Consider the following 9,793-nt stretch of genomic DNA (forward strand, 5'->3'; position numbering starts at 1 on the left):
GACAAGGCAGTAATTCAAATATTCAGTATTATTATTCATGATCATACTAATTACTGATTATGACCTACTGTATATTATTTCATGCATAGCTAATACTTCATGAGAGCATACTATGTGCTAGATCTTAACATCTCACATGTATATTAACTCATCTACCACAACAACCTTCTAAAATACGTACTAATTAAATATCTTCCTCAAGTTCACCCAGTTAACAAGGTTCTTCATCAACAAGAAATGGGTATTATCTGTTAAGTGCCACTATATGTTAAGAACCTCTATACTTGGTCTAATTGAAACTAAATAGTAATGTCTGGTGCTCAGTTTCTCCTCTACAACATGGTCATGTTGTTAACCATCACTATCCCCACAGTGCTGCTGTGAAGTTTAAAAGAGATAATTATATAAAATGACCACCACAGTAGTCAACACATCGTCAACACTCATTAAACATGCTGTCTCTTGCCTGCTTTTGTGTGGCAATGGAGATCTCAGAAAAAAATATATATATATATGTATATATAATATATATTATATTTAATATATATAAAATACATATTATATATAATACATGTAAACTATATAATAAATATTATATATAGTACATATATAAATATATAATATATATAACACATATATATTATATATTATATATAAATACCTATATATAATATATATTTATATATGATACATATATATTTATATATAATATATATTATATATGATACATATATATTTATATATAATATATAATATATATAACACATATATATTTATATATATTTATATATATATTCATTATATATAATTTACACAGAAAACGAAACTAAGGAGCATCTACTCCTCTTGTGCCTTTTCATGTATTGAATATAAGTTAAGTAAGTGACAAATGTGTCTGTCTCTGATTTGGTTTAGGGTTGTAAGCTAGAACATCAGAGATTACTTGGATATATCTTAGTGTTAGGGTCCCATTCTTGGCAGGCATATCTAAGATCGATTTGAGGCACCCAGAACAGCTATCTTGCCCTGACCAAGCAGCTAACCACAGGGGCCCCAATCAAGGCTCAGATTCTTCCTTAGAGAGTTGCACAGGTGGAAGAAGGCCCGCCCTGGGGCCTAAGGCAGGTAGGTATGAGATGCAGGATTTATTCCCCAGCCCCAGGGTCCCCTGAAGTCTGGATCAGAACACGTCAGGTCACCCGAGGCCATCACCACAGAGACTGCCCCAAGTGCCTGATGCCTGGAGACAGCTCCTCTCCAAAGGGCTGGCACAGTAGTGTATCTGCCCCCAGGCAAGCCATGGGGACAGGTAAACATAATGGGGTCATAGGGGGATTCAGAATTAAAAAGAAAAAAAAATCACAAGGTCCAGGCAAAAGAGGAAAGCTGAATCTGAAGCTCCTGCACTTCCCATCAGAGGTAATCTCATCTTAAACTTGGCCTCAAGGTTTCCAGAAACCTTTTTGTGTAGCCTCTGTGTGTGACTAGAATATAAGTCAGAAAGTCAGCTGAGGAAAGAGGGTTGTCAGCTTCTGAGACCACTCTGGGCCAGGCCAGGGCAGGTAGCAGGACCTGAAGGGAAGAACCTGTGCAGCTCCCGAAGCTGACGGGAGATGATTCATGTCCTGGCCTGGTCTCAATTCAGGGAAGGTAACCACTCTTCTTTTTTTTAAGTTTTTTTTTTTTAATGTTTATTTATTTTTAAGAGAGAATGTGAGCAGGGGAGGGGCAGAGAGAGAGGGACACCAAGAATCCAAAGCAGGCTTAACCTTGTCAGAGCAAAGCCCGACATGGGGCTCTAACCCACAGACCGTGAGATCATGACCTGAGCCGAAGTTGGACACTCAATGACAGAACCACTCTTTACTGAGCTCCCATCTTGTACCAAGCACCAAACATTGAACTGCATACTTGACAGAACCTTCCCAGAAGCCCTGTGTTGAACATACTCTTGTCCCCAGTTTAAATAAAGGAAACTGGGGTTTGGGGATGTGCAGTCCCAGCTCCAGGCCTCTTGGTTGGTAGGTGCAAGGATATAATAAGGCCAGGTCTGTCTGATTCCTAAGCTCAGGAAGGCTTATTTCCCTGCATCATGTTCTGTTCTGATTACTGAGATATCCCCCTGGACCAGACACTTCCCTAGGCCCTCTATGGACATGATTTCATCTGAATTCTTACAATCTACTTGAGTACAAGGAAGAAAACTTTTTGAACAGCCCAGATGTCTGTTAATGGTTTTTTTTTTTTTCCTACTGTAAGACTGTACAAACTTTCAAATGGCAAGAAGGAAGAAGGTGACACTCTCTTCTAAACATGTGCTTTGTAATTCCAGGGTCTTAAGAAAACTATAAATTCCAAGCCTCTTCTTCATGGAGAGATGAGAGATATACCACATTCATGGAAAGGAAATTTTAATACTTAGAGAAATGTCACTGTTCTCCAAATGGACCTATAAATTTGACGCAACTCCATTCAAAACAAGCTTTTTCAATCAGGTTGGCAAATTGATTATAAATGTATATTGAAGAGAAACAGACAAAGCATACCCACACTACTTGTGAAAAAAAATAAAGGAACTTATTTTACCAGATGAAAGACTAAATATAGAAGTATAATAATTAAAATAGAATGGTATTGGTATAGGACTAGAAAAAAAATGACCAGCAAAGCAGAATAGAGAGCCCAGGAAGAGATCCTTACCTATCTGGAAATTTAATATATGAAAGACACAGCATGATCACCACAGGGGAAAGTGGAGATAATTCAATCCACAGAACTGGAAAATGTGGTTCTCCATGTGTAAAAATTGAAATTGGATCTCTAACTCATCATTCACAAAAATCAACTTTGTGTGTGTGTGGTGTGTGTGTGTGTGTGTGTGTGTGTGTATCTTTCTGATCTTGGGATAGGAAAAGATTTTTTAAACAAGATTCAGAAAGTTCTAGCAACAAAAGAAAAAATTTATACATTTGATTTCATTAAAATTAAAAACTTTTATTCATCAAAGGAGGACTCAAAGGAAGATCACACTGCAACACACAGCAGGTATCTGTGAAATAAATGACCAACATGAAGAATCTATAAAAAGTACCTACAAAAACAGAAAAATACAAAACCCAGTAGAAATAAGCAACAGACACTACCAGACATTTTCACAGAAGAGGAAATACTTAACAGCCAGTAACATATGAAGAAATGTTATGCCTTAATAGCAGTGAGGAAATAGGAAAATCAAGATCATGAGATTTCACTGTAAATTCATTCAATTAGAAAAATACCAAGTCTGATAATACTCAATGTCCAAAAGAATGCCACTTAATGTGGATATCTTATACACTGCCAATAAGAGTGTAAAATGATACAAGTATTTTGAAAAGCAATTTGGCATCATCATCTTGTAAATTTGGACAGTCACCAAACCAAAACCCCATCAATAGCATAATGGACAAATAAAGTGTGGATATTTCACACACTGCAATGTTACACATATACACACAGTAAATCTTAAAGTTGACTGGAAAAACAGAGGCCCTTTTTATCTTAGAAGGTAATCAGTAAGAGCTTTTGTTAAGCTCAATACAAGTAAAACTAAATAATTAAGGTTTAGGTGTTATGTGTGATAAAAAAAAATTTTTAAAAAATAAACAAGGGAATAATAATCACAACCTTCAGAATCATGATCACCCCTGTGGGGTAAGGAAGGCAGATAGTGGGATGGGGGAAGGAGCACATGGGTAGACCTAAGTTACTGAAAATACACAATTTTTTATTTGAGTTGTGGGTTTACAAGTGTTTATTATATTGTTTAAAAAGTAGAAGAGAACCAATGATAATATGGGTCATAAAAACAACTACGATTAATCCAATTCTGTACACTTGAGGTCCAGTTTTTACAAATCTGGAATACATGCACAATGGAATAGTGGTGATTGTCAGAACACTGTCATCTATGACTAGCACCGACCTACTGTCTATACTGCTGCAGACTGGAAACTTGAGCCAAAGGTTCTCCATGCCCCCGTTACACCTGAACATCGGTAGCAGATGGATATGCAGCCATGTTAACCCTACAACGTTTCCTAGTCATGACTGTGACAGGTATCAGCACTGAACCTGCTATGACTCCCACCTTCCCACACAGCTCTCCCCATAGTCACTTGAGAGGAAGTATGTACAAAAGTGGGTAAATTCTGTACCCAGGAGCCCATTCAGTCTGTCCAGAACTTTAGGCAATGCAGAGAAGGAGAATTCAAGGGACCACAGGCAAGACAGGAGAAAAGTCAGCTGATAGAGTAGGATGCAGAGTCCATAAAACTGCCACGTGGTTCCCTGGTTGACAAAGCCCTGAGCACAGGCCCTTGCCTGCTTGGTTCCTGAGAGGAAGGAAAAATCAGGATAGACAACAGCATATTTAGCTTGACATGTGGCAAATATGCTATGCTGTGAGGTGTGGAGGCTGGAAATGGAAACCAATTTCCTAAAGAAATATCTCTGTTCATGGGTGACTGGATCATTTTGGGTCCCTGAGGGAAAATTGGATGTTCGCAGCTCAGGAAGGAAATGTGATTCCTCTAATGCATCCCTAAGCCCTCACCACAAGCAAGAGCTTAGCCCAGAAAGGTGGATGCCACAGAAAACCCAAGGGCATGGCTGATATGACTGGTCCTCAACTCTTCAAAGCCCCCCAAACTCCTCAGAGTCAGAGCCGCAGCTCAGAACAAGCAGCCAGCAAATGTCAGACAGATGAAGGCCAAGACATCAGTTTTGTTCAAAACCAAACTCTTTTGAGCTTGAGAACTGAGTCTTTTAGGAAGAGCATCAACATTTTAAGGAAGAGAAGGGGTAGAGGAAACCCTAACAAAAGAACCATCTCTTCCTTGTAAACCCACAGTGGCAAGGGAAACATCTCTCAATTCTTACATCACCTTCACGGCCCAGCAGTGTATGGAACAGAATATATTCTCACTAGCTGCTGCTGATTGCCTAATTAATTTCTACAATCCAAGAGGCACAGGAAATATGCACAGAATTAGTATCACATGCACAGTGTTAGCATCATATAAACACTGAATAGGAGCAGAGACTGGGGGAGGGAGTGGTGAGCAAGGGGAAGGCAGGGCACTAAGGGGATAGGCCTCTCAACATTCTGGAAGGGCTGCTTGCCCTAGGATCTCAACTAGGACAGAATAATAAAAGCAGTAAGAGGTCACAAAAAAATCATTTCCATGTGGGAGTTAAGACCAAATGCCAGATATGGCTCAGAGAAATGGAGTAAGCATGAGATGAGAAATCAGGAAATCTAAAAATAAGACATTATGTCTCAGTTTGCTCATCTCTCAAATGGTACAATGCCTACCAAGGTTGTGTATGGACCAAGTGATATGGAAATGAAGGTATAAGGAAAGGAATAGAACATTACAGAAACAGGAGGAAAGGTCACTGGCAGTTTCTAAGCCAACCCAAAGATGGGATTGGGAATAGACAAGCTGAAAGTTCTTAAAGATGAACACATTTCAGTCCAGGGAGACTCAATGCCCAAACCCAAGACCTGGGCTGGTTCAGGCATGGCAGAAAAGTACAGGGTCTGCCTGAGCATCTCTGTGAGCAACTTTGCTCTCTTCCCTTCCAACACTGTTAGGTACAAAGGGCAGATGAGCCATCATCCCTGGGAACTGAGCTAGGCTACATCAGCGCTTCACTGGGAGACCTTCCCTGGATCCCTGTGAAGATCCCACCACAGAAGTCCCGTGGGTTGTGCAACAGCAAGCAATGGGGCCACCCCAGGCGGCCCCCAGCAAGCAGCTCGCAGGGACTGGCCCTGCTTCTTACAGGTTCATTATACCAGTCACAGGACTCACTAATGCAGCAGCCTGCCTTTACCATTTGCTCATCATATACTTTTTTTGATTCCTCCTAACCCTACCAGGTCCATCTTTTATCCCTATTTGACAGATGAGCAAACTGAGCCTTAAGTTGGCCCCAAATCACATACTGGTTTGTGGCAAACTCAGGATTTAAACCAAACACGTGTGTGCCCACTAAGCCTACACTTTTATCCATGGTTTTGGGTATTTGTATTAATAAACTATTGAGCGTTAATTAATGAATTAATATGCAAGAGGATGCAGGCAGAGTTTATGAATTTCTTTTTGAGGCATGGAAGAAGTGGGAGCATACCGTTTAGGCAAAAGGCCCTCAGGAGAGGGCGAGGGGGCAGAAGGTGAGGCTTTGATGCCTACTTGCTCACTGTCCACAGACCCAGGACTAGCCAGGCTGGCCCTGCTCCCTCCCTCCTCTTCCTTACAGGCACCAGGTGAAGAAGCAGTGGTAATGGAATACAAAGAGCACTGGGTGTCCCTCAGTACAGAGGCTGTGGTGCAGGCTGAGCTGGGACATGAGGCACAGGCGCCATGGAGCTAGAGCCACATGGATCTGAATCTCGGGACCAGTGTGTTCCAGAATTTCTGCATGCAGAAAGAGAAAGAGAGACCATTGGGCCCAGAAGGAGGGTTGAGCCTAAATCACCCAAAAATGGCATGCTTAGAAGAGAAGGAGGGACCAGACTAGATCTCTCTTGGGGGCACAAGATAGAAAGAAGGTCTGTGCCCCAGCCTGTCACCCAGTGCCCTCCACACACACACGCCAAGAACTGTGTGGCCCAGTGAAGATCTCAGGCACTGACCCCTCATTCCTCCTCCCTTGCAGGGGAATTGAAAATGGGCTTGGGATGAGAGGCAGAACAGCAAGAAGAGAACCTGAAATGATTAACTCCCTGTCCTCCCCGACAGGATGCAAGAGAGAGCACCTCAGAGGGTACAGGAGCAGGCTGAGAGAGAGCAACAGCGAAGAGTGAGAGGAGGAACACAAGGACTTTTCTAGACCCCATGTGGTCTTGAGCCCTGATGAATGCTAGTGTGGCTCTGAACTTCCTCTCTTAAGGGTAGTCTGGGCTCCTCCACAGGAGTGGAGAGGAGGGAAGCAGAGAAGAGATAAAGCAGTATGGAGGAGAGCAGCCTTCAACTCTCCAACTCTCATACTCCTGAGTTATCTGTCTCCCAAGAGCCTCCTCCTCCTCTCCAGAGCTCCTGGCAGCCCCCATGAATCTCCTTACCCTTGTTTCTCTTGGTTGATTCTCCCATGGCATCTCATGGGCTCCCGGGCACCCAGAGGTGCTCGGTGCATACTTGGTGGTGCAGCAGAAAAGGGGCAGCAAAGCTCTGATTTGATTAGTGAGCCTGGAACATAGTAGGTGCTCAATAAGTACTTGTTGGCTGAGACTCTCTATTTTGCCTACAGAAACAAGAGTATAAGAGACTGGCACTGCTGCAGGAGAGCTTCGGCTCTGGAGAGCCCTCTACTTTCAGCTTTGTACAGACAGACTCCAAGCCTCCAGTTGAGGCTCTGTGCCCACTATTCTCACACTCTTTCACAGGGTAAGAGTAGGGAGCTGTCCAATAGCAGGATACTCTTTTAATGCCCAGGGGATTCTGTTATGACTACATGGCACCCTTTTCCATCCTTGAGAGTCAGTGTTAGAAATCTCTGATTTTTAGTTTTTCAGATGCCTCATCCCCATCCATACCTCCATGCTTTTGTGCTTTCTGACCCTCTTCCTAAAATCCCCTCTCCACACTTGCACTTTTGTTAAAAGACTGACTCAAGTGCACCTTCCACCTAGTTGTCAAAGAGTTCCCTGAAGACAGAACAATCTGTTTTCCATTCTCATTCTTCTGGTTGCCAGCACCAGAAGAACTCTACTTCTACCCTCAGTCCACACAAGTGATCCAGTCCCCACCCCAGAAACAGAACAGGCAAGCACCCTGGCCAAGAAGTCTCAGTTCTGAGAATTATGCCAAAGTTACTACAGAGTAGAGCTTTCTGTTATACCTGAAACCAGTGGATGCTGGCCTCAAATTGTCAGGGGCTACCACATGAACAGAACCTCAGTGAGTAAAGAAGAAAGTCAAGCTGAGAGATGGAGGAGACTATAAGTTCTGATAATACTGACTGAGCACGTGGATTCACCCATGCCTGAAGTCCACGCCTAGATGTTTCATTGTGTGAACCTATAAATTCTTGGTTTGTCTGAGCCAGTTGGAGTCAGGTTTTCTGTCACTTGCTGGTTCAAACGATCCTGGTTCATATAAACATCACCACCTCCTCAGGGACCTAATAGAGCATGGTACATAGTAGACATTAAGTAAATACCAAATTAAATTCAACAATTCTGAGGCAGCCTATTTAAACACTGGCCCGGAAAATTACAACCATAACATCAACCTGTGCCTTCTTGGGAAAAAGAAAATCTCTCTGTTCTACCTTGACTTCCAATCTCATTGTGACATCACTTTGGTTCCTTGGGAGCTGCTGTGGGGAGAGGCTTATTGTCTTCCAACTTTTAGAAGAGCACTTCTAATTAAAGCAATATTAAACAGTAATAACTGTCTTATAGTTTTATGGTGATGCCCATGATCACATAAATAAGGATTTTATATCCAATTAGCATTTTATATTTATTCAATCCTAAAACAATCTAGCATTTTTATTAATCAAATAAAATAGCATTTAATAGATATGGTTGTTTTAGCTTCTGAAATTAGCCACATATAAAATAACACTACATCCAATTATGCGATATATTGCCCCAAAAGAACAATACGTGTTGGCCAAGATTTCGGTCAACCTGACACCCATATTTACTTAAATAAAACCAACATTTTCCAGCGTTTCATTATTTCCATAATACACCCATGATTTTTGCTATACTATTATTTACTTACAATGTTTCTTTAAATAGGCCCATTTTGTTCATTTAAATAATTTTATTTTAAAAAGAAAACTTTATATCATGAGTTTGATACGCTAGCTATGCTTTAAGACAATATTAAAATAAAGATACAGCTATTAACATAAAAAATGTTTATCTCTACTGATTTAAAGTCTCTTACATACCAACAGTGGTAGCAATGGCACATTTAGGGGAAACTTGTGAGTTAAACCATCCCAGTAGAATTCCAAGGGTGTCCTGTCTGGCACCTTCCTGAGCCTACCTGTGTCACATGTCCTCTACCTGTTTAACAAACCAGATGGGGCCTCCACCTTGGACCTCCCTATAGTGAAATTTCTCCTCTTTATTAAGCACTGACTTACCATTGATAGAGTCTGAACTTGGCAGTAAAAAGTTAGAAACAACCTTTACATGGTAGATGACCTCTTTGATTATGCCGGACAATTGTGTTTTAAGCAAAGGATACAACTTAAAACTAGTACCTTTCCAGACCTAGGGGTAAGTACAAAGTAAAGGGAATGAACCCTACAAGCCCATAAATCTGCAAACACTCTCACGTATTTTATTTTAAAGCTGCTATTTATTTTCTCAGGCTTGGCCCTAATGATCCATGAGTGCCCGTACCTGTATTACCAGGCAGCATATCATGGCGGCGGTGGTCTGGCCTCCTTCATGGTATTTTATCAGGTCTGCCTTCTGGACCAAACTTACTGACATTCAGGTATAATTTTCAGGACTAACAATGCTTCTTAATGAGCACTTGAATGATATTTATACCTCTATAGGGTATAAAAAATGTATTTCAATGATAATAACAGTGCATGTTAAAATAACAGCTCGATGGTTACCAAAACGACTCACAGGCTGTCAATGCATGCCAGCAACAAAAGGATTCCCAAGATGTGAACAAAGAATGGGGCATTTCTATTTACCAGCTCAAGGGTGAGTGCAGTTTATAGTTCAGCCATCTGGCTTTGAAATCAGGCAATTTGTAAGAAAAAAGAA

General features: G+C 41.2%; 1 long non-coding RNA gene across 1 annotated transcript; it reads right to left on the reverse strand.

Moving 5' to 3' along the window:
- Positions 1 to 2,973: 2,973 nt before the first annotated feature.
- LOC122229477 lies at positions 2,974 to 8,143 on the reverse strand. Its single transcript, XR_006207001.1, has 3 exons — positions 8,009 to 8,143; positions 7,112 to 7,235; positions 2,974 to 3,049 (listed from the first exon to the last, which is right to left on the reverse strand). It is a non-coding gene; the product is annotated as an uncharacterized LOC122229477 (long non-coding RNA).
- Positions 8,144 to 9,793: the final 1,650 nt, after the last annotated feature.

The sequence above is a fragment of the Panthera leo genome, chromosome C2 (assembly GCF_018350215.1).
Source record: "Panthera leo isolate Ple1 chromosome C2, P.leo_Ple1_pat1.1, whole genome shotgun sequence".
Lineage (NCBI taxonomy): Eukaryota > Metazoa > Chordata > Mammalia > Carnivora > Felidae > Panthera > Panthera leo.